Raw genomic sequence first — 27,753 nt, forward strand, 5'->3', positions numbered from 1 at the left:
TGCAAGGTAGTTGTATTGCTACCTATTGCAATAACCAGACTATCCCACGAATCTGGTAGAGAACACAACAAACTGATGCACTTATCTTCATCTGAAATTTTAATATCAACAGATAATAACTGACTTACCACAGTATTAAATGAATTCAGATGCTTTGTCACTGAGTCTCCATCTTTCATCCTTAGGTTATATAGCTTTTTTCATAGGAACAGTTTATTCACCAAAGACTTAGATTGGTACAAAGTCCCTAACTTGTCCCACAAATCCTTCGCCGTAGCTTCCCCTGATATATTCAACAATATTGAAACTGAGACACACAATCGTATTTTGCTCTTTGCCTTCTGATGCAACTTCTTCCATTCTTCATCTGACACTCTCGTTGGTTTAGTACCTGGATCTACCACAATCCAGTGATCTTTACCCACCAACAAATCCTCCATCTTGAGTTTCCACAACTCAAAAATCTGACCATTAAATTTCTCGATTGCTATCTTTCCATTTCTCTCCATCTTCTTTTACTACTAGAATCGATCTCTCAGATCTCCCACAGAACAAGGTCACCACAAGCCTGAGAAAAACCCCTCAGCAACAAAGGCATCCCCTTAAAGCCAAAATAGCTCTGGTACCAAATGTGGTTTTTAACGCCATACAGAAATTACCTGCATATGAATTCTTAAACACAGAAAATAAACAATGTGACAGCATAACACATAAAACAAATATACACAGAGACTTTCCTCTGGATCCCAAAACCGGGACTGCCAGCTTGATTTTTCATTATATTCCTTTCAATGTTACAATACATATTAATACATGCTGAAGCATCCAATACCATGGACCGAAAACCACCGCATCCAAAACCATGGACCGAAAACCATTACATCCAAAACCATGTGCAAAAAATGATGCACAAAACCATAGGTAGGTCCTCCCAACCTAATATAGGGTCCAAAAAAAAATTTCCTGGGGTGCTGCCCCAGACTCCATAGAGTGGGGTTACCTGCACCCATCAAACCCCTTGTGACCCCCCCCCCCACCACGTAATCGGTATAACGAAGGGGGGGCTCCACCCCCCTTCTAACCCCCCGGTTAACTACCTCAACTAGTTGTGGAAAGAATATAACACAACCCAACATGTCTAGATTATATGGAGCTCAAAAAGCTCACTATTAAAGATAAATTTCACATTCCTGTTATTGATAAATTTATGGATGAATTACATCGAACAGTTTACTTCACCAATCTAGATCTTTGTTTAGGATATCATCAAAATAAAATAAAGAATAAAAACATTCCGAAAACAACATTCATAACTCATGAGGGTCATTATGAATTTTTGGTCATGCCTTTTTTCCTTACTAATGCACCTTCCACATTTCAAGGTTTGATGAATTCCATTTTCAAACCCTTCCTTAGAAAATGTGTGTTAGTATTTTTTGATGGTATACTAATTTACAACAAGTCTTGGAAGGATCATGTTCAAAATGTTGACAGGGTTCTCAAACTATTGGTGGAGAAACAATTATATTCAAAAACCTCCAAATGTTTCTTTGTCATGAGGGTGTTAAGGTAGACCCTAACAAAATTAAAGCCATTAAGGAATGGAAAATCGCCACAACCATAAAGAATCTTCAAGGATTTCTCAAGTTGATAGGGTATTATCACAAGTTTGTTAAGAATTATGGGAGAATAGCGACACCTCTAACATCATTATTGAAGAAAGATGCATTTTCTTGGAATCTAGAAGAAACTAAGGCCCTTCAACATCTTGTAATGTGCCAGGAACCGGTCTTAGCTATGCCTAACATCACAAAAAATTCTATTGTGGAATGTGATGCCTTAGGAAATGGAATTGGTGTTGTTTTCATGTAAGAAGGAAGACCCATTACTTTCGAAAGTTGTCCAATCAAAGGAACGTATTTACACAAACCTATTTATGAGAAGGAAATGTTAGCAATACTACATGCACTAAAGAAATGGTGACCTTACCTAATGGGAAGACACTTCAAGGTAAGAAAATATCATGATAGCCTTAAATATTTTTTGGAACAAAGATTATCTTCAGAAGAGAAGAAAAAATGGGTCACAAACATGTTGGGTTATGAATTTGAAATCATTTACAAAAAGGGAAAGAAAAATGTTGTTGCAGATCCACTCTCAAGAAAGGATGAGGATGTGGAAGCATTTATTTGTGCCATTTCTATTATCAAACCTAAGTGGATAACAAAATCAAGGTATGAATGGAAGAATAATGAAGAGGTGTGGACACTCATTCAAAATTTGCAGCAAGGTCCCAGTACATCTGATACATTTAGCTGGAAAAATCATTCATTATGGTAGAAAGATTGCTTATATATTGGTATGAATTCCCAACTCAAATAAAATATTCTTTTGGAATTGTACACATCCCCCTTAGGAGGGCAATTAGGATTTTTAAAAACTTACCACAGGGTCAAGAATGAATTTTTTGAGATGGCCTTAAATCTTATATTTAGAAGTTTGTAGTAGAATGTTTGGTTTTCCAACAAAATAAAGTTGAGACAATTAAGACCTCAGATCTATTATAACATTTAGCCATTCCAAGTTAGCATTGGCAGGAGGTCTCAATGGATTTTATCACAGGTTTACCCAATTATAAAGGAAAGAGTGTCATAATGGTGGTAATTGATAGACTTACCAAGTATGCACACTTGTGTGCATTATGTCATACTTTTAAAGCCACAACATTTGCTATTGCATTTATGGAAATAATTCAAAAGATTCATGGAAGCCCAAAGATTATTGTAAGTGACAGAGATCCCATTTTAACTGGAAAATTCTGGAGGGAATTATTTTCTTGTATTGGTAATCAATTATCTCATAGCTCATCTTATCATCCTCAATTTGATGAGAAAACTAAGATAGTGAACACATGTTTGGAAGGATATCTTTGTTGCTTTGTATCTTATAAGCAAACAAAATGGGTCAAGTTGTTGCCATTAGCTAAATGCTGGTATAACACTTCCTTCCATACTGCAATAAAAATGACCCCACTTATGGCACTTTATGGATATCATCCACCATCCATCACATCATCTTCAAGAGAAAATTATAATGTTCAAGCAATGGAAGATCACATCGAGCATCAACAAAAAATTATCCAACTCTTAAAGGATAACCTCGCTCTAGCACATAATCAAATGAAACAACGAGCATATCATCATCGTAGTGAAATAAGTTTTGAGATAGATGATTAAGTATTTTTACAGCTACAACCATATAAACAAATGTCCTCAAGAAATCTATTTAGAAACATTGGTTTTTTGATATATTGGTATACATGGTGTTTGGCTAACACCTATCATTTTAGACATGATGGGTCTCCTAATCCCATAAAGAAGGCTAGCACATTGATTCTTATATATGGTAGCTTGATATTATTGATAATTCTTATAACATGCATGATAACCACGATGATGGAAGTGTAACAATAACATTATTGATTAAGATCTCCTTGTTGACCTTGGATTAGTAATTATGACATATGGTAAAATTGGATGCCTTGATTTGATGATTGAATAAATGTAAAAGAAGTGATGAAGTGATTATGATCCTTAAAGCATGATGAAGCACTTGACAGCTGCCCTAATCATATGAATCTAACCCTTGGTGAAAATTTGATTTCATGTTCATATGTGATGAAGAAGTATTTGATGTTAACACATTATGGCCATGATGGATATATGTTTTAGAATTTGATATAGTTTTATTTCATGATCTAGTAGTTATTTTGATGCATGACAATATTATGATAGATAGGTTGATGTTTTGAATGATGATGGCTGATGTAGCTTCCCATTTAGAGGGAGAATCTCTCCATAATATCCCTGCACCTATTATCATTTGCATTAGATATATAGAAGATTATTTATTGTTGAAAATGACAAATTTTTTATGTTAATGGTCTACAACAAGTTCTGGTTTGAGAAGAGAGGGTTTCTCTTAGTCTAAGCCCCAACCACATAGAAGAAATCCTATGGGTGTGGTTATGCCTATAGGTCACAAAATCTTAAGCATCATGCACAAAATCAGAAGTGCACCTATATTATGATAGTCCTACAAATATGGAGCAAACATTAGAAAGTTCTATGAGCAGGGAAGTTTGAATGATTGACTTACTATAGATAATGTAAATGTGTTGACTAAACTTGTGTGTGTAGGGGACCGAAATATGCATATTATTATGTTATTTTGATTTGATCATTGAAGTTAGTATATGATAATATTTTATAGCAATTGCAAGGGTTTGACAAGGTTTAGCTTATTGGTTTGACTCAATATAAATAAGCATATTGGCTTGGATGATTGATGATGATTTATAACTTTGACATGATGCTTGATAGTTCATAAATATGTTTTGGGTTATTGACTGCTTGAACTCAGTAAAATAAAAAATTAGGGTTTTGAATTGATAACTGATGATTTTCTTTGATGATAGTGCTATGTGGGAATGGTGACATTCAATGACTAATGTTGACATTGATTTTGTATTGGCTTCATTGGCTTTGGCACATTGGTTGAAGTATAACAAATTGTGACTTATCCTTGATATATGAATTTTCATCTAGTGACAAAAATCATTCATGTTATGGTTATATGGATGACCTGATGAAATTTGATATTTCTTAATAACAATTTGTTGACATGAAAATATATGAAGTCATGATGTGGTATTTGGATGTGAGATCTACCTGGAACTTTATCCAAACAGTTTGCCACAGGAATATTTGCAGAAAATTTTATGACTTTGATATTAGATTTGATTTGCCATCTATAAGCTGACTTGGTTGATTTGATTCCATAGTATTGATATGTGTAAGGTTGAGCATATTGGTTTGGTCAAGTATTGTGTTTGCAAAAATAATTGTATAAAGAAAGATCCCCTATTCTAGTGTGTTTACATTGACAGTTACCTTGTGAAGCCAAGAAGATGTACAAATCCAAACCTCTACTTTGAAAAAGGTCCAAGGTATGGCTTTGATTTTGGTTTTATATATTAATGGTCTATTCTTGATAGGTAACAAGCCTTTGATGATAAAAGTAAGAGGGAGGTGGCCTCTAAAGTTCGAAATGATGAATCATAGCATGATGAATTACTTTCTGAATTTTGGAAAAGAAAATCTATATCATGAAGCTATTGAAGAGTTGTTGGAAATTGGAAATGAAAATCCTTGGACACTCCACTTGAATTATCCACAGATATTGCTGGACCAGCCTTAACAACAGACAATTGATTGAAGAATTGATGTTCTATGTGAACACCCATCTATATATTCTAAGTCAATTCATGATTCAGCATCTTCATACATAGTGAGTTGTCGTTGAGCACTCTTTAAGACATTTGCATGGGAAAATCAATTTTGGTATGAGATATTCTTCCATTAATATGTGACTGCATGGATGTACAAATGCTGATTTAGATATTATTGATGAGATGAGCCCATTTGGGTGTTGCTTTAATATGAGATATGCCATGATATTTTGATGAAATGTCTGTAGCGCTAAGCACAACTAAGGTTGAGTACGAAGTTGCTAGCGTCAGGAAAGTTGAATAAGCACTTTGGGGAGTTGTTTGAGCAGATTCTAGATATGAAAGGGATACATTGCGATAATAAAGAGTGGGACCCGATTGGCAGATATTCTCGTATATAACTGGAATTGAGACATCTTCATATATTGAGACAATGTTGCTATACGAGACAATCTTAGGCTTGTGTTTTATACTTCCTTGAGAGGGAGGATGCATAATGTATCCTTTTTTGTGATATATATTTGTTCTAATATAATAGTTGATTTGGTGTCCTGCATGAACAAGAGACTACTGATATTGTGACATGATGATTAAGTCGATACCATAGATGAGCACGATGATATGTTTATGATCTACATAGATCAAGACTAATCAAGAACACTGAGTTATATCTTCCCCCTTGTTTGAGTTCTCAGATTGTGGAATTGAGATGGAGGGCTCTTGGGTTTGAGAGAACTCTGAATAGTAGGTGTGCATGATCCCTACTCTTGCAGTAGGTTGGGTATCTTCCCTATTTTCACCCATAGGGTGTGTGTGATCCTTGTATATTTTTACAAGTCGGGTATCTCCCCCTATCTTGTTCTATGCCTAGTATACCCTAGTTGGCATCATACCCACAAGCTAGGCTTGTTGGGATTGTTGCTGGTCATCTAGAAAACGGGTTGAGGAGGCTTGGGGGTGTGTGATATTTACCTTTGGTAAGTTAGGTATCTCACCCAAGCTTGGATTATGATGCAATTTTTCTACCACATGACTCTTGAGGGTCATTGTTGGTAAAATCAATGGGAAATGGGATGGGATGAGATGTGCTCCCCTATATCACCTATTACTCGATATGGGGTTGAAGATGTTTTTCTCTCCCATGATTTTTTGGGTTGATATATGTTCCCCGATGTGATTTTTGGGTTAATGTATGCTCCCCTATGCATTTTAGGGTTGAGACTAAGCTCCCTGATGTGGTTTCAGGTTGAGATGTGCTCCCTAATATTGTATTGAATTGAGATGTGCTCTTCGACACGATAGAGGGTGGTAGCTTAGGCTCCCCTCCGATGTCATACTCTTCTTCTTTTAGATTCAATAATGTTCAACAAATGAGTAGAGATAATCAAGAGATACGGAAGGATGAGTAGTGATGACATTTGATGATGAGATACTTGAGACATGATAACATGATAGGATTCTTGTGATGATCACATGATGCAGTTTGAATTTCTCCCTAGCTGAGAGGGAGCGTTAATTTGGTAGCTCAGTGACAAATTCAAAACATGGGACAAGATTCCTTTTTCTGAGAGGACCAATTTTTACTATTGACACGGTCAATTTGGACAAGGGAAAGTGTATTTTTGAATTAAAACCTCTCATGTGAATATTTGATCAGGTTGGCCCTAAAGCAAATCGGTCACCCTTAGAAGGCTATAAATATAAATCAAGTGACCCTCATTTGGAAATCATCGTGAAACGTTTATTTTATTCTTCTTTCTTTGTTTTTGGCTCACATAGGTCTATGATGGTTCATGGAAGTTCACTTGCATAGGTCCGATATTGCAAGGTCTGAAGTTCTCACTTGTCTATGATTTTGGGTCTCAACCACAGGCTTGTAACATGTAATTTCTGGTTGCAACTGCACGCAAGATGGAAAATCTATGTGCCTGAATCGTTTCAGTTGTATGCACATCACCTCATCCATGCTGTTGGGACCTAGGGTTTGATTCTATCAGTTGACCGTAGGTTTCGCTCGTTTACCGTAGGGTTTGATAGTTGATCATAAATAGTGATAGTTTATTGCAGGCTTCTAAAGCAAGGTTTTGAGTATTAAGATTGTTGGGTTCATCTCATGGATATTGTTTAGTTGATTTTTCTAGATAGGTTTATGATTGATGATATGGATCATTATAATCTCTCTTTTTTATTCATTCAATGACAATCTAATAAAACGAAGAATTTGAAAGGGTTTTCCCCATAGTGTGTCTTTCCCTAGTCTCCAACCAATCCTAGTGTCTCTAGGTGTGAATGTTTTTGTTCTATTGTTCCTTTATGTTCACTACATTGATGATGATGTTGATCTTTATATATAATTTCATATTATTTTGAATAATGTTGTAAATCTAAATAATGTTAAGTTTCTATGAGGTGCATTTAATATGCAAATGTTGAAATGAAATTATCAAATCAATGCATTTAGAAATTGACATGTACACTAAAATTAATGTGTTATAAATTGACATATACACTAAAATTAATGCATTTAGAAATTGACATGTACACTAAAATTAATGTGTTATAAATTGACATATACACTAAAATTAATGCATCTAGAAATTGACATATACATTGAAATCAATGCATCAAAATTTGAATAGAAATTAAAACTGACATGTACACTACAATAAACTCATCTACAAATTGACATATATACTGTTGGAATAAGGAATTACTGAGATAGGGGGAGGTGAATCAGTGATTAAAACTTTTAACAATCTTTAAGATGAATATCTAGAGTTTAAATTGTAAATACTCAAACATCACATGAGATACCATCATTCATACATATTGGAACACACAAATTTATGGGGATACCATTATGGGAGAAAAAACGCCATAGCTTGTTCTAATGTCCTTACACCACCCGCCCTAGTGGAGTGGTTGTTGCTTTGTAATCCAACTCCTTTTGTACTGTCAAAATAATGGGATTATGATTATTGTATTTTTCTTGTCCCTTATTCATGTTAATTATCAATTATCATTCTAGGATTTGGATGAGTCTTATATGATCATCAAATCTTCCTTAGAGCCTCTTAACCTCGCATATATATATGTATATATATATATATATATATATATATATATATATATATATATATATATGGACCAATCCCCACCTTTATTATTTAGATATATATTTATATATGTCGTGCACCCATACCAGATGGTTCCCACTGCGCCCAACGAAATTTGACAACCACAAATTGGGTAGGGAGGTCGATGGTTGGTACTGGGTTGCGACGCGTTGATCTTCTTTTCCATTAATCTACGAGTACCCCATCATAATCATGATAGCAACTGAGGGTTCTGAAGCCTCCATCAAATGGTCCATGTTACCTCCACCCATTTAATGTCCATTAATAACTACGCCACCCCCTGTTCCTCCTTGTTCATGTCATGGGGGGCTGTCGCAATACTTCCACAGTCGTATGATCTCTTTGATCTACAATTTCTGATTGAGGTGGGACCCTGGTCCTTCGACTCCTATTCCAGCCACTAAGCTACATGGGACACGCTATTGGCCTACCACTCGGACTCAACTACCATTGTAGCCATTGCCACACCACCCTGGTCCTCCTAACCTAGTGTCCTCCTTTGTTTCACCCCTTTACACTTCTAGGGCCATTCTGTCAGGCTGACCTATCAAGGGAGGACCACCTCTAAGATAATGGCAAGACTATCGACTCATTTTTTTCCAACATGACCTCACATGCATCATCATGGCGCATACATTTCCTGCCACCCTTGTGCCTTTGGATGGGGCCTCCAACACATGTCATCCCAATGCTTTCATCCCAGTGACTCCATATTCCACTCCTCTTATACCTCTAGGGTAGGGACGTCCAACACACGTAATCCCGGTCCCATCTTCCCGGCTCTCCTAGCCTGCTTTCCTTTTTTGCTTTCGAGGGAAACCCTTTGGGACACGTCATTCTTATTTGAAAGACAAACATGTTATTTCATGGAGATTTATAGACCCAACTCTTTACAATATTTATAGTACTTCATGCATTTGCATTAACCGGAAAACAAGATATGATAATCATCTAGTCAGAATTCAACCGTCAAATGAAAGTATGGTACACTTTATGTCATAATTCAGCCATTTTCCCAATGGCCCTTTGGAGTAATTTGATGCCTTTGGAGGTTTTCAATCCAACTTATATTGTTCTCTTTGCATCCATGCTGAGCCCTTCGCTGCCTTAGCGAAAATTTCGCAACTCATTGTTTCTTGGCACAGCCCCAATGTGCTCTAATTCAAATCATCTATTCTCATGACTAAGAAACTCAATTTTATATTCTGGCATTCCCTTCTCTGCTTCTCAGTCCCTTGGAAAATCTGGTTTCTCCATTCCGTGCAGTCACTCACCTTCCAAGTTCACGCATCCCCTTCTCTACTTCTTAGTCCCTTGGGCAATCCATCCCTTGGGAAGGCTTCCTCACATTGGAAGGAGCTCAAACCCCAAGCACATCTCTACCTCCAACTATCATACAGGTCATAGCATGATTCATGGTAATCAATGGGCACCATTGAGTGTTGGTGTCCCACAATGGCTCTATTCTCCATTTCTTTCACCAACATACCAATCCATTCCTTAATTCTTTTGTTGTTGCTGCCATCAATCTTGCAACTGGCTCCAACCACCCAACCCGGCCAATTTCTATGCTTTCCTACATCATAGCACATAAATTCCATCAGACTCATCATAATGGATTACAATAAATTTGAATCATACCTCATTAGTAGTTTATCCATGAGGTGAACTTGGAATTCTACTTCAATTCCCATCACAACAAAACCAATTTAGTTCATAACCCAAACCATCATAAATCATAATATTGTATATATATTTGTAATTATAGGTTCAAAAATCAATGAAATATTGATACTTATGTTAGTTTGCTACTTGCTACTTCCTTTACACACACTGGGTCATTATCCCATCTGGAAAGCACCTAGTTCCTTCTCTTCGCTTTGACCACATACACACATCGAAATGGTTGCCAATGTGGCAAGCACCCAGTGCCTTCTCTTCACTTTGACCATGTGATGAGCCCCAAAAATGGATAATTATTTGGGCTCACTCAACCTCCTAATTCGACTTAATCCACCATTCTCATTATTTTATTGCATGTTTTTTATTATATTTATGCTAATAGAGTGAATTGGGTTAGTCATTATGCCAACAAGTCTAATGTGTGCTTTGTGTAGCCTTTTTGGTAAATTTGGAGACAAAGTCAATGGTTGAAATGAGCACTTGGCAGCCAAATTCGTGGAGAGTATTTTTAGGAAGGTGTTCCCTTCATTGGGCCCTTACCTCGAATTCTCCACCATCAGCTCAGAGTTCAAGGGCCACCAAATCAATTAGCACAAGGGCAGCCAAGCAAGTCAAGTAGGACTGCTGTTAACTACAAGTTCTGGGCAGTCGATCCCCTAAAGTTTAGGAGGACTGTTGGGGTCCTCAATTTGTATAAATAAGAAGGCTTAGGGCCTCATTTGGGTTAGCTAGTGGTTAGTCATTTGTAGCCAATGGTTAGTCATTTTGTAGGTAGAAGTTAGCTAGTTTGTATTTCGATTTTTAGGCAATAGATTAGCTTTGCTTTCAGCTCATTTTCAAGTTCTCCTTGTGGACAGTTTTGATGTAACTCTTCTTTTCTTGCTCAATAAAGATGAATCCAGCTTTGCACCAGCTCTAAATCTCTCTTAGGAGGCTATAGCTCTTGGGGTTGGGCCCATCTCAAGTGCCCAATACCTCCTTTGATTATCTTTATGTGTTTTTGCTGCATTCTTAGAATAAAATCTGCTATTTAGATCTAAATCTTGTTTTGTTATTTAGTTTGTTTTTTTGATGAGTAAAATAGCTTTTCATGCTCAGATTTAGTTGATTGGTTGTTAACAGAAAAAGCTTCAAGAAAAGGGCCAACAAACATCTGTGGTTTCACCTCTCCCTCAGTGGGATCAGGAGCTGTGACTAGGATGACTTTGCTGCCCACAAAAACACTGACTTTGCTTTGCCATGCAATCATTAGTGTTTGGCTTTCATTTGCAGAAGTTGGTTACATGTTCAGATCTTTGAATGCTTCATTGCATAGTTAATATACATGGTTTCCTTGCAAATAAAGCTGCTGTCCATTCTTGTTACTGTTAGCTAGATCATCTTAGGGTAGCATAACTAGATCTTTGTTTTCTTGCATGTCTTTGTTGGTTCAATTGGAAACACAAATTGCAGAGCACCTGTACCACTTCTCTGTCTACCCAGACTCCCTCAAACCCATCTTCTCCATCTCCTAACTTGGTTTCTTGCCTCACGTTGCCATACTGCCCTCATAACCCTACCTTTTGTGCAGCATTACCTCAGTCTTCTTGGAACAAGTCCAGCCATCTACACCTTCTCCTCAACTCTATCCATCAGTCCTTGGGTCATTTCAGGCCCCTACCTTGCTTCCCTATCCATCCATGCACCTTACCTCACTCACCCATCCTCCAAAATCCAATTTTTAAACATCCTGTAGAAAAATTACAGAACATCCTGTAGAAATCCCAGAACATCCTGTAGAACCCCTGCACACTTCCTGTAGAAGCTCACGAATGAGGTTTCTTTATAGCCAAACTCTGTGAAACTCTTTGGAAGGGTGCTAGGGACCCCTTAAACCCTCTCTATACCTTCCCAACCTTTTCCAAGCATTTCTCCTCCTTGATCCACCTCTGCACAGTAAAAAATAGTTAAAAGCACATGCATGATAATTCCAACAACTTAATCAAAAATACAAAAAGATGTTTTCTTCAGATAGAGGTAGTCTAGACACATGTATTTTACCTTCATAGAAGTAATGACATCTCTTTCAGTAGTTTGCATGCTCTCCTTTGCGTCAGTAGGACTAGTTGGTAGAATTAGGGTTTGCTAGGGTTTGCGTTTCCTTTTGGCTTTCAGTTTCTTTCCGCAAGTAGATTAGCTTCCTTTGAGTTAGCTTTCGTCCATCAGTTAAAAAGCTTCTTCTAAGAGCTCATAGAAGTTGGCTTGAGCCCCTAGCAGACTTGTGCCAGCTGACCAAGTGATAGCTGCGGCAAGAGCTAGTACTTGTGCATACAGCACCGTTGCTTCCAAGTTTGTTACGAACTACCGGGTTGATAAAATTAAAGAAGGGAGTTCCAGGAGTTGTAGCATTATTGCTACAATACTGGAGCCCACCATCTTTTTGGCGCCATTGCCGGGGAAGCGTCAGAGTATTGGTGATTGTTGCTTTTATTCTATTTTCCACTACAATCTTCTGCTAAGTAGTTTATTTCATTTACATTATGCAATTTCATTTCTGCAAAAGTAGATTAGCATTTCCCGATTTCATAGATTAGAATTTTAATTCCGCAATTTCATTTCTGCAAGTGTAGATTAGCATTTCAATTACGCAAGCGTAGCCTAGAATTCTATTCCTGTAATTTCATTTGAGCAAAATAGATTAGTCCTTTCCTGCTTTCATTTCAATTCCACATTTTCATTTCAGCAAGATAGTTAGTTGCAGTTCAATCTATTTTAGTTTTGCAGGTACAAGAAGAAAAATACAAAAATCAACCAAAAAGATTTCTTTTCATGCCTTGTAGGAGTAGAGATAAGTTAGAAAAATGATTGCACAACACCCCAACTTCTTCACACAGTCAACCTTCTCTCTTCTTCGATGGCTGTGATTAAAGAACCCTTAGGTGGACAGCAAGACATGTTTGAAGAACCTCAAGGGAAGAAGAAGAAGAAACCATTCCTCTAGAGCGAATGGCTACAAGAAGAAATGTTGGGAGCAGTACCTTATCCAAAAATGAATTTGCAAATCAGATCGAAGATTTCAAGAGTGATATGAGGCAGTTTCTTGCCATGCAATTGGATACCCTGTGGATCCAAAAGAAGCAAGAGGAAGCCAAGAGGGCTTTGGCCATCTTTTGTCCCAGGTGCACTAGAAAGCATCCTAGGGACGAATGTCCAATGCACTCTCTAAAAGTGTGTTTTGTCTGTGAAGAATACCATCCTACGAATCAGTGCCCTTCCTTGCCTGGACTCAAAGCTGCATACCAGAGAGCCAAAGGAGCCACTAAATCACTCTATTATATGAACCAAAGGAGGCCACATGGACCCATACCCTACCAGCAGGGAATGTAAGGTACATCCCAGACCTATTATGACCCCTATCAAATCACTTCCATACCCTCTTGGGGTCCCCCTGCTCACCCTTCCTGGTTCACACCTCCTTCTTGTTCCTTCACATATCCATATTATGCCCAACCAGCTGCTCATTCGTTTCACTCTTATGCTCAGCCACAACCTTAGTGGAATGCACCTCATCAGGGGTGGAGGCCCCAGTACAACACTCCTCCCACTTCTTTTCCTCCACCACCTGCTCAACCACAACCATCACCTCCTCCTCCACCAAGGCAACCCCAAATGCCTACCCAACCACAACCCCATCCGCATCCATCTCAAATACACACCTCCACTCAACTACCTGTACTACCATTTCCAAAACCATACCATGGAGCAGCTCAATCCAATTGCAAAGCTGAGGCACAACATGTCCAAACAATTGCTCTTGAGCTCAATGATCTTCACCATAGCTCAGGAAGAGTATTGCAAAAAGAGACTATATTGAAAGCATTGAAAGACCACATCAGGCAAAAGAAGATTCAGAAGAGGAAATCAAAGAACCATGGGCTACACTTGATGAAGAGAAGGCATCAAAATCAGAGATCGAGAGAGTTCCCTCATGGTTACCGTCAAATCTTCCATGTATTCAAGAGAAAGATCAACAAAAAGAGGAAGATGAGGAAGTCATAGTAGAAAGTGACATGAAACATGACCCAGATCAGCAAAAGGATCAAGGATATCAAAGCTATATTGAGATATGGTTTCAGACGGTCACTAAGTTGCAGCGGTACTCTCTTCCTTAGCTATGTTTGATCCCTTCAAAGTCAGATCATTTGGTCTCTGAAATCCGGACAGCTGTCAAAGCATGCATTTCAAGCCTCCACATCATCTTGTCTCTCATCTCGATGTGCACATGGCTCCATTGGAAGTATTCTTACACTTGAAAATGATTTTGTTTTTCAAGTAGGGTAGGGTAGAAAAAAAAGGAAAAAAAAAAAAAAAAAAAGAGAAAAAATGAAAATAAGAAGAGAATAAAAATCTAAGGTGAAAACCTCCTCGGAGGCGCCTTAGATTGGCTCATTGATTGAAAACCTCCATGAGGCGGTCAATGGGTTGGGAAAAAAGAGAAAAGAGAATAAGATCTCTGGGTGAAAACCTCCCTTGGAGGCGCCCAGGGCAGGAAATTAGGGTGAAAACCTCCATGAGGCTCCCTAGTTGTTTTTCAAAAAAAAGGAGAAAAAGAAAAAGAAAAAGAAAAAGAAATCTAATTTCCATTGAATAATTTCAGGTTGCAGTAATGACATTACAGGTCAGGAGGATCACTCAAAGCAAAGACAAAGGAATTTTGTGCTTTCTACAGGAAGTTTTGTGTCTTCTACAGGAAGCTTACAAAAAAGCCAAATTGATCTCCGAAGAGGACCCAAAGGCTGGGAATATGTCCATGAGGCCTACAAGCATCCATGTTTCCATTCCTCACCCTTTTTCATCATTTTTTTTCCACCTCATTGTGCTTCTTTTACGAAAACTGTGTTTTCTACAGGAAGTTTTGAATTTCTACAGGAAACATCCTGTAGAACCTTTGGACGAACCAAATTCATTTTTAAAAGGGAATCTGATGGTGGGAATATGTTGTTTAGGCCTGCAAGCACCTTTGTGTCCATCCCTCGCCTTGCTCCATCATTTTTCCACCTCATTGTGCTTCTCATTATGCTTCTACAGGAAGTTCCTGTAGAAATTGTAGGAAGCTAGAAATGGATTTCAAAAAGGTGGTTTGGCGAACATGGTAGCTTCCTCAAGGGTTCAGAAGTCCTCCTGCAATCTTCAAACTCCTCCTCCATCATCTCCATACCTGCATCACAGCCCAAGCTCAGTTTTTCTTTCCATGCAAAAACTTGCAAAATGCTTTGAAGAGAAAATACATAGAACAAAATTTGTTTTTGCCATAACTTGAAAACCATGCATCCATTTGAAAAACCGTTTTACAGAGAATTGTATAGGGATGATGGCAACATGCTCGAGCAGTTTCAGGTCATTCCGGTGCACGGTTTCCAAGAAATCAGCCTCCATCACCATCAGCCATTTTTGTATTTTCTCCATATCCGTGCATCTGTTTCAAAACTTGTTTCATGGGGATATGCATATGGGTGATAGTAACCTACCCAAGTAGTTTCAGCCGATTCCGATGCACAGTTTCCGAGAAATTGATCTCTGAAATCTTCAGCCATTTTCCATTTTTCTCAAAATCTGTGCATCCATTGATCACGATTTTGCTATGGTAGGTGCATAATGAGGATAGGAATGCGCTCAGCAAGTTTCAGATCAATCCCGTTTACCGTTTGGGAGCAATGGCAAAAAAACATTCTGGTCCGGTGAAAATTCAGCAGCAGCAGCTTGAAGGTGCAGATTTGAACGTGGAAACAAATGCTTGTAGCTTAGATCTGGTCAGAGGAAACTTGCACAAGGAAAAACAACCAAAAATCATCAGCCAAGCCCTCATGCAACCAAAGGATCCAGGCATGCAGCAGCAGAATATGAGCATGCAGCAGCAAAAAGCACTTCACAGCAGCCATTTGACTTCAGGTACGTGACTAAAACTTGTTCCTCTATTGCATGAATCTAATTAAAGAAATGCATGAACGAATGGAATGGTGAAATTAAGCCACAAATATAGCAAGGTTAATTTGACATCCAGTTCTCTAGCGCTCAAGGAAAAATCACGCAGCATACGTGTATGGTCATTCATGAGAAATTTGAAAAACACAGTTAGTGGTAGATCTGTTGAACTCTAGTGCACAGGACGTCAAATAATTAATAGATAGAGGAGAACATACAGTTTATAACATCACTGTAGTTCAAATGAAGACAGCACATGTTTTTGCCACCTCACCACAAATCACGCAGTAATTAAAGGAATGCTCGACTGAAGACTCACGTTAACTGTTGTTCATTTACACTTGCAAACTTCTTTGGCTGAATCCTCTGCCTCTGAATTCTGTTAAACTGATGTCCTTCGCCAAGTTTTTCAGCTTGTTAAAAATTCTCCCACATACCAAGATCATTCAAAGGCACAGAGACACCCTACAGGCGTTTCTACAGGAAACACAAAAAACAACCATGCAAAAAGAAAACCTGGGATTTTCGGCGAATTTCAAGCTCCAAACAAGGTAGGAGTGGGGAAGCTTCGTTGTGCATGATTTGTTGGTGCAAAATGGTGAATTGAACATGGAATTAAATTTTAAAAATGAGAGGAAAAGTCTGCCTGCACATTGAAAAAATGTGAAAAGTCTGCTTGCATATTTTCTGAGTTCTACACAGTACTTTTTTCCTCTGCATTCGAAGCCTGGCTTCTTCCTTCTCACCTTCTTCTGACAAGAGAGATGCAACCATAGGAACTAGGCTTGTGTGAAAGAATGAATTTGCAAGACTGACCACTTTCTAGAAGGAAAAAAACTATGTTATTTGGTCTCTGTTTTGTCAAAAAAAAAATTGATTTCTTTTCAAAAACTAAGTAGCAAATTCAGGTTGGAAAAGTTTGAAGAGAGAAAAAATTGGAAGTTATTGTTGTGAAAAACACAAAAATTCCAGGAGCAATAACAAGTTTACAAGAGGGGCAATGAGCTATCTTTTTAGAAGAAAACACAGGTTTTTGCAAAATTCTTGGCTTCAAGAGAAGAAGAAAACAAATAGTTTTATTTGTTGCATGTTTATGCAAAAGCAGTGATGCAATTCTAGGGAAGAATCAGGCCTGGAGAATGTGAAAAAACCAATGATGAGGGAGCACAAATCATTCAAGCAGAGGGCAAAACAAAGGCAGAACAGAGAAAAAAAAGGCTACAGTAGAGAAGGCAGAAGCTAAACAAGATGAGAAGAAAGCCAAAACAGAGCATGAGGAAGCAAGCTAACAGAGGCAGAAAAGACCAAAGAAGAGGAAAAAAGGAGGAAGAGACACACCATGAGATATCAGTGACAGTAGACCGAAACAGTTTCTACAGGAAGCCAGAAAATGGCCACTACAGGACTTTCTACAGGAAGTTTGGGGAAAGGGCAGCAGAAGGAGAAATTGGCCAAGATTTTAGCTAGGGAGGCAGCACCTGTGCTGGCCACCCTAAGCACATCCATCCCCTCCATGAACACTCATTTTTTTCAGGGTTCGGACACAATTTAGTCATGGTTCAACCTTCTACAGGAATCTACAGGAATTTCTACAGGAAGTTTTGTATTTTTACCAGAAACATCCTGTAGAAGCCTTTGGGCAGGCCAGAATCAATTATGGAGAGGGATTTGAAGCTTGAAGTTTGTTGAGGAGGCATGCAACCACTCTTTTCTTCCATCCTCCACTGGTTTCATCTCCTTTCACCACCATTGCCACCATCAGATTGAATATACTTGCACAATCATACCAAAGTTGAGAATTCTCTAGGAAAAGAAGCACAGGCAGTGAAAAGAAGCAAAGAGAAAAGCATGGTTTCATGACAGAGAAGAGGACATCACTTCAGAAGCTTGGCATGCCAAGGAGGCCACCAAGGCCATCAAAGATGTGGAGATAGGTTGGTTGCTCAGAGGATGACCAACACTTTCAGTAGGGGGGTGATGATTAGCCCCAAAAATGGATAATTATTTGGGCTCACTCAACCTCCTAATTCGACTTAATCCACCATTCTCATTAGTTTATTGCATGTTTTTTATTATATTTATGCTAATAGAGTGAATTGGGTTAGTCATTATGCCAACAAGTCTAATGTGTGCTTTGTGTAGCCTTTTTGGTGAATTTGGAGACAAAGTCAATGGTTGAAATGAGCACTTGGCAGCCAAATTCGTGGAGAGTATTTTTAGGAAGGTGTTCCCTTCATTTATGGGCCCTTACCTTGAATTCTCCACCATCAGCTCGGAGTTCAAGGGCCACCAAATCAATTAGCACAAGGGCAGCCAAGCAAGTTAAGTAGGACTGCTGTTAACTACAAGTTTTGGGCAGCCGAGCCCCTAAAGTTTAGGAGGACTATTGGGGTCCTCAATTTGTATAAATAAGAAGCCTTAGGGCCTCATTTGGGTTAGCTAGTGGTTAGTCATTTGTAGCCAATGGTTAGTCGTTTTGTAGGCAGAAGTTAGCTAGTTTGTATTTTGATTTTTAGGCAATAGATTAGCTTTGCTTTCAGCTCATTTTCAAGTTCTCCTTGTGGACAGTTTTGATGTAACTCTTCTTTTCTTGCTCAATAAAGATGAATCCAGCTTTGCACCAGCTCTAAATCTCTCTTAGGAGGCTATATCTCTTGGGGTTGGGCCCATCTCAAGCGCCCAATACCTCCTTTGATTATCTTTATGTGTTTTTGTTGCATTCTTATAATAAAATCTGCTATTTAGATATAAATCTTGTTTTGTTATTTAGTTTGTTTTTTTGATGAGTAAAATAGCTTTTCATGCTCAGATTTAGTTGATAGGTTGTTAACAGAAAAAGCTTCAAGAAAAGGGCCAACAAACATCTGTGGTTTCACCTCTCCCTCAGTGGGATCAGGAGCTGTGACTAGGATGACTTTGCTGCCCACAAAAACACTGACTTTGCTTTGCCATGCAATCATTAGTGTTTGGTTTTCATTTGCAGAAGTTGGTTACATGTTCAGATCTTTGAATGCTTCATTGCATAGTTAATATACATGGTTTCCTTCCAAATAAAGCTGTTGTCCATTCTTGTTACTGTTAGCTAGATCATCTTAGGGTAGCATAACTAGATCTTTGTTTTCTTGCATGTCTTTGTTGGTTCAGTTGGAAACACAAATTGCAGAGCACCTCTACCACTTCTCTGTCTACCCAGACTCCCTCAAACCCATCTTCTCCATCTCCTAACTTGGTTTCTTGCCTCACATTGCCATACTGCCCTCATAACCCTACCTTTTGTGCAGCATTACCTCAGTCTTCTTGGAACAAGTCCAGCCATCTACACCTTCTCCTCAACTCTATCCATCAGTCCTTGGGTCATTTCAGGCCCCTACCCTGCTTCCCTATCCATTCATGCACCTTACCTCACTCACCCATCCTCTAAAATCCAATTTTTAAACATCCTGTAGAAATCCCAGAACATCCTGTAGAACCCCTGCACACTTCCTGTAGAAGCTCACGAATGAGGTTTCTTGATAGCCAAACTCTGTGAAACTCTCTGGAAGGGTGCTAGGTACCCCTTAGGCCCTCTCTGTACCTTCCCAACCTTTTCCAAGCATTTCTCCTCCTTGATCCACCTCTGCACAGTCAAAAATAGTTAAAAGCACATGCATGATAATTCCAACAACTTAATCAAAAATACAAAAAGATGTTTTCTTCAGATAGAGGTAGTCTAGACACATGTATTTTACCTTCATAGAATTAATGGCATCTCTTTCAGTAGTTTGCATGCTCTCCTTTGCGTCAATAGGACTAGCTGGTAGAATTAGGGTTTGCTAGGGTTTGCATTTCTTTTTGGCTTTCAGTTTCTTTCCGCAAGTAGATTAGCTTCCTTTGAGTTAGCTTTCATCCATCAGTTAAAAAGCTTCTTCTAAGAGCTCATAGAAGTTGGCTTGAGCCCCTAGCAGACTTGTGCCAGCTGACCAAGTGACAGTTGCGGCAAGAGCTAGTACTTGTGCATATAGCACCGTCGCTTCCAAGTTTGTTACGAACTACCGGGTTGATAAAATTAAAGAAGGGAGTTCCAGGAGTTGTAGCATTATTGCTACAATACTGGAGCCCACCACCATGTACACACACCGTATGGGTCCAATGCCTCTTTTTCTCTTCTCTTCTCTTTCACTTACACTCCAAGGTGGATATATATATATATATATAAGCCCTTTTGCTACCTTGCGAATACGGGCACTACCATCCAAGTCATATATTGGTGACAAGAAGTATACTCGTTACCATTAACAAGATATATCTATATATATATATATATATATATATATATATATATATATATATATATATATATATATATATATATATATATATATATATATATATATATATATATATATATATATATATATATATATATATATATACATATATATATAGATATACAGATAAGCCCTTTTTCTACCTTGTGAATACGGGCACTACCATCCAGGTCATATCTTGTTGACAAGAAGTATACTCATTACCGTTAATAAGTTCCTTTCCACCTAAACAGGAACAGATAATCCCATATTTCCCTGTCCGAAACACATGCCCACACCAACCCACACATAAAAAATTTACACATACACAACACACACATCCAAAAAGTCCCATATCTTCTTGTCCTGAACACATTGCACAACACACACTTATATACATGGTATGACACAACACACATATAACACAACACAACTTTACCTTATTCCCATGCACAACACATGCACATGTACTACAGATACATATATACACATGACATATCGTGTTACACAATATCACAAATAATCCAAAGACCACTTTGTCTCCATGCATGTGAACTAGGCCATTCTGCCTCATTTGTTTTTCCCATGTTATTAACCTTTACATGGGCACAATGTAAGAGTTATGTTCACATAATTATAAATTAGCATAATTTACTTCCTTCCCAATAAATTCCTCGTCACAATGGGAATATTTTCGTGCCATACATATCACCAAATGTTTTTTGTAGCAGTCATCTTTTCATTTGAATGACCTCTGACTTCCCTATTAGGCATAATAGAATTTTCATAGGCACACACACACACACACATATTGATCAACATGATCATGTATGAAATATCCATCATCATAATCATGTATGTAATATATAAGTACATGTGCAAGTATAGTCAAGGGTTAAGAGAACTCCCTTCTTGCCATTTTCCTGGCTACACATATCTCTATCCATTATTCTCATGGACTCAACCAACCCATTAGGATTTTTCATTACTTAATCATGGCCACAACAACCATTATCTTGTGCCAAATAAATCTAGGGTTTAGATGACTCCCTGATTGTGGCCAAGCATGCATTATGTAACCCTTTCACTTTGCTATTGTTTTCATTTTTACTTGTTATTTTGTTCATGTCCATTGCCCAATAACATTCCATTTTACCTGGAACTTTACTTGGCATGTTTTCCTTCATGTCTATCAAGAACTACCCTTTTTTAGGATTTTGTGGCCTTCCTGCCACTCCAACCTCCTTATTCCAAGATCCCCAAGCATGCAATTCAAATTTTAAAGATCGAAAACCAATGCAAGAGGAAAAATAAAGGAAATCATTGCAAAAGGACATGAATTTCACAACAACAATCATTCACAAAAATCGCAAGTAAAACAACATCATAAGCAAGACCAAAAGAACATGATAACCAAGACCAACAACCAGCATGGCCATGCACAAGTCTAAAACCAGAATGATATCAATCCATGAAGTCAAGAAATTAAAGCCACAACACATAAGCATTAAATAAACTAGTACCCAAAAATCAACTCAATCTCCATGAGTCTAACATTCATGGAACTCTCAGCCATCATACAAGTGTGCATATTGATACATATATGTGTATATTCATACACTACATTAGTTCAAGACTTCTTTAGAAGGCAAGCAACAACCTTAAAGTATTATATTCCCCAAAGTTCACAGAGAATCTTTTCCAACACATATGTGTGTGTCAAGGAGGTTGAGGGAGTGCCCCCTCCTCCTTCTCGGTGTCTTGCATTATTGATTTTTGTCCTTGTGGCTCGTAGGGGCTACTATTTTCTTTCTTCTTCTTCTTGCGAGGAGATTCCTTTTTTAGATGCTCTTCTCCATGGTTCCAATAGGAGAACATCTTATTCTCCCTTTCAGTCTCATGGGGCCTCTTCCTACTACGACCATTTATCCTTTTTGAGGATTCAACTTGGCATGTCATCTCTCTTAGCTCCTTTTGTAGCACAACCTCACACTCAGCCAATTCTTGTTGCTTCCTGGTCATTTTTCTAAGTTCTTCCCCAAAGATCTTCATCTCATCTTACAATTATTTGAGCTCAACCTCCAAATTCCTAAAGGTTCTTTTCCTTTGAAGGGATGCCCCTCTTCCTCGTTCTTGATGGAATTGGTATATATCTTGTTGCATAGTGCCACGATACATGTTCCCTTTCACTGCCACTAAGCCTTATTATGTGCTACTGCATACACTCAGTTATTAGTTCGTAAAGTAAATTAAACAAACATATGTTAGTTGTCATATTTACCATGTCATTCCAAGTGTATATTCCTACAACTATCGCACATCCTTAAGATCATCATCAACCACGTATCATAAACCATGGTACCAGTTATCACATACATAAGCTTGTTTTTAAAATTTAGCAATGCATCTGTATTAATATTATTCATAACCATCATCATGCAAAAAAAAATATTATTGTTCAATCTGTGACCCATACTAACAACGCTATTTAATATCATCCTCTTTTCTGAAGCCATGATATTGTTTTAATCAACTTTTGAACTCAAGAAGGATTCGGCCTCCCGTTATCAAGATCAACATCAACCATGGCATCTACAAATTCAAAGGGTTAGTTAGAAAAATATCATGTTGTATTAACATTTATCATACTTATAATTTTCACCATCACATAGAGGCATTATAGGTTCTACATACAACTCAACTTAGAACATTTTGTAACACTGTTCCAGTCACCATGCACTTTTCTCATGAAACTAGTCAATAACTAACCATGATCTTTGTTGCTATAAGAAATACCTGCAACCAAGTATTTATCAATATCTTGGCTTCCTAAAGTTTCACAGCATCATACCTCTAATCTCTTGAGGAACTATATCATATATAGGCCATTAGGTGTTCCCATCCAATTAGCATATTAGTCACCATGCACTTTGATCATGAAACTAGTGAATAACTAACCACGATATTTGTTGCTATAACAAATACCTACAACCAAGTATTTATCAATCGCTTGGCTTCCTAAATTTTTGCAGCATCATACCTCTAATCTCTTGAGGAACTATATCATATACGGTTCATTGGGTGTTCCCATCCAATTATAATATATATGTGTGTATGTGTGTGTGTGTGTGTGTGTGTGTGCATGTGAATGCTTGCATGATACTGTGATTTCTTGTGTTGCATAACATGGTTTCTACTATTGACTTTATGTGTGTGTGTGTGTGTGTGCACATATCTCAGTTTAAACATTAGTCACATGTCTCAAAATCTAGTACCTAAATATGTGCATTTTACATCCCGGCATAATGTTAAAAAATCAGAAGTTATACACACACACACACACACATATATAGATTGGCTCATTTACAATCATCCCTTTACATGTATGATGGAATTAATCTTTTACCCAAACTTATTAGTGTTAATTAAAGTTAGTCACCATTACCCAACCATATTCCGCATGAGCACTTTCCATCTTATAATCAACAATTATCATATTTACGAATTCATCTTGGGTATGTGTGCAATATTCAATAACATAATCCATCCATTATAATGCTACACCTAAAATTTACTTGCACAAGTAAGAAACTAACATAAGCAAACAATCATCAAGTACATCATTCTCTAGGAAGCTATAGATCCTACATCTACAAGGTCCACACAAGACCCCTAACTTTGAGTTCATCCAATTCCATTATGACAAGAAAGTATTAACCATTGATTGAAAAACACCCCTAATAAACATAATAACCATTTCATCATATAGAATTAGTCAACCTCCACCCGGGTCCTTTCCATATGCCAACCAGACCATGGAACTCTCACACCCCAATTAGCTAGCATACACATAAATACAAAATTTCATAAATATACATAATGCAAGAAACACAAGGATTTTTCCCAAGGTTCCTTGAAACATATTAATAGTCACATACATATCCTCCCAAGCATGCAAAGGTTCACCATATTACCAACAATGATGATACACTAAATAAATCATATACTCAACCATGCCACATAACTAAAGAACCATGTAAATGTATCAATCATGCATGCCATAATAATTTACAACAGGATTTTGACAAGAAAACATTTGTTTTATTAATTTTTCCAAAATTCATTTATTAAGCTCCCCTTACTCAGGAACCTACTGCTACTTGCCCATGATAGAGCCCATCCAGTCCAAGTGTTGAACCTAGATGCTCTAATACCGCCTATAACGACCTTACCCCACCTGCCCCGGTGGAGTGGTTGTTACTCTCTAATACAACTCTTATCCTATTGTATTGTTAGAAGAATGGGATTATTATACTTTTTAAACTTTATTCATTTTAATTATCAATTCTCATTCTATGATTTTGATGACTCTTCTATGATATTCAACTCTTCCTCAAAGCCTCATAATTACTAGAGCATCATCCTGACAACTCCCTCTGCCACTCCTATTATACCTCCAGGGTAGGGACCTCTAGGACACGTAATCCTTGATATATATATGGACACTCTTGAGCCGAGCGACGGTTATGGAAGGACTAGTTTTGCATGTTTAATTTGGCTCTTCCTCCATAAATCCACCATGATCAATGCCTCCACTTTATCAGCTTGATGATGAATTTAAATGCTTTAGCCCAACCACAAAGGTTTTGGTGCCTTTACCAATGCTTACCCGCACCAGCTGCATATTTACATATTCTCAGTGCCTACGAAACTAAAATAAAAGTAATCCTTTTTGCATACAGGATTTAGGGAAAATCCTAGTCTCAGGACTCACTGATAGAGTCTCACCCCTTTTCAATTTAACATTGTAAGACCTACATTTTTTTTCACACTTAGTGCCTACAGCACTGGTATCAATACATATATGTATATCCTATATAGATATTTCTTCCTACATTCAAGGGATTTAGAGAAAATTTACAGTCTTCAGAATTATTTAACAAAGTCTCTTTCTTTTTAATTTACCCATGTACACCAGAAATAGATCTACAAATTCAGTGCAGTATTTAATTTCAGCAACGAACATTTACCAATGTCTTTAACCAGGGTTCTCTATGCATAAATGTTCCCTCACATCACAAGCAATAACATAGTGATAGATATGGCTCTTGGACCTATGAGGTTCATAGCAAGGAATGCATAGTAGAGGTGAAATATTATGTGAAGTGCAGGAATATCAATTTGGGTAGCTATAGTTAATGAGGCCATGCCTTACATGGCACAGAATATAGATTTTTGGGACTAAGATCTGAATAAAATGAATGTGTTGACCCAACACCAGAGTCTACACTACTAAGACTTGGAGAAGACCCACACACAGGTCAATAAGAGTAGAAGAGGAAATCCTCCATATTACTCCATTATAACACAACAATGAAATGCAAACATGTAACCCACATAGCTAGCATTCTTCAATAAGAAGGAAGTACTCATGCTAATAGATCAGTGTCTAATGATTATTCTCATGCACTACCTTAGCTCCTTCAAGCATTAACACAACACATTAGTCACTCATGTATATAATAATAATGCAGACATGATTTCTACAGCAATAACATCATTTAAACTAGGAATTAAAACATGTTTTATTATGAATAACAAACATAAGAGCACTTATCTTAAAAAAGGGATAAATGTTCTAACTGAGAGTGGGACTCTAACTCTCCACGTAACCATAGACAAGCTACAACCATTATTACTTGTAGTTGTCACCCTCGAGCCAGATTATAAGCTTGAGGTGGAGTGCCTTCAGAGGGAAACCTTCAACAAATACATAGTTGAACCAAATCATCACCAAGGCACCCTTCCTTCCTACCCAAGGAAATCCACTACTCTTTGTAATGTTTATGGCCAACAAGATTCGATAGGGCCTTTAGCTAGTTTATTACTCTTCTCAGAGCTCAACAACGTAGCTCCAAGTCCTACTTTCTCTCCCTCTTCTCTTGTTAACTGTTGAATGTTGATCAAGTGTGTGAATGACTAATTTAGTGAATTAGGTTGAACTCCCTTCTCTTTTCCTCTACTCTTCTCCCTTGCTCCATAAGAGTCAAATAAGAGAATTGAATAAGAGAATCATCTTTCCTTTACTCCACATTCTATATTCCCTCATGCACAATGATTTCCTCCCATCGTCCTTGTTGCCCGCATAGTCAACGTTCATAAATTATTTCCTCCCTACCTATTAAATTTCCGTCCAAGGTAGCATGGACCTGCATACTTCTCTTACAGTCCAGCTTAATTCTTAGAACCAGTTCATTTAAGGCTCAACACCTAGCATTTAATGACTATCCAAAATAGTTCAGATTCATGCAATAAGGAACATTGAATATCCCATGCAAGCAACCCCCTCATCCAACCAAGGATTTATATTTAAATCAACAAATCCCTCAAGAAATATCCTACGTCAAGTTTTGGAATTTGTGTCGCCCTCTCAACCTTTTTATTTATAAAAGTATTTACATTTCATACATAAGGATGAGAAATTGGGTTGTTACACTTGTTTTATATTATGATGATAATCAAGGCCCCAAATATTATTACATCATTTTTTTGTGAGCACCCACTCAAAGATGCCCGAAACCACTTCAAATTAGCAAGCCACAAGTTTCCTAGAGGCTCCAACCTCTTATCAATGAAGGCCTCTACCTCCTTCATCCAATTGTCCTATTTTTCATACAATTTTCAGACTAAGAATATGTCCTACTTTTAGTACATAAAAGCATATATAACCGAGTTTTTTATCTCTTACAACTCCTTCCTTTTTTCCCTGCATATGCACACTCATTTCCTCTCATCTCTACTACTTTGACTTTGCTGCAACCTCTTCCCTTTTGTTCACCACCTTAGCATTTGTACACCTCCATTCAACCACAACTCACTAGTGTACACAAGTGCACCCCACTCAGCACATTCAACCCTTCCTTACATTCAACACTTTCTCTCTTTTGGTCTTTTCAGAGGGTAGCCTTTTTCACATCCTCATATTTCAAGATCATGCATTAATTGAAACAGAGTACTCCAATTAGAACAAAAGCAACACACTATCAGTGAAGTTAATTTCATAGTAGTTTCTTGCATGCTACGAATAACATTTTAATTTTCAGTATGGGTCCCCTTTCTTTTTAAATGATCGTAGTACCTGAAGAGTACACTTGACATGGTATTTGTTCTCTTATGAACTTCCTGAAGGGATTCTCCATTTAATTCAGTGTGGCACTAGTAGTACTTTGATTATTTACTAAACAGTTCGTGGAGGAAGCCTATGATTGGAACAAATGTGCTCCACTAACTCCATTGACTAAGAATGAGTGAGCTCCTTTTCATGAGTGAGATCCTTGAGGATCTATGGTCAATTTTGACATTTACAAGACTTAGCAAAAGTTATTTTTATCTACCC

This window comes from Pinus tabuliformis, chromosome 5_2, assembly GCF_031772625.1.
Source record: "Pinus tabuliformis cultivar Carrire ecotype Pingquan chromosome 5_2, CPIR1, whole genome shotgun sequence".
Taxonomy (NCBI): Eukaryota; Viridiplantae; Streptophyta; class Pinopsida; order Pinales; family Pinaceae; genus Pinus; species Pinus tabuliformis.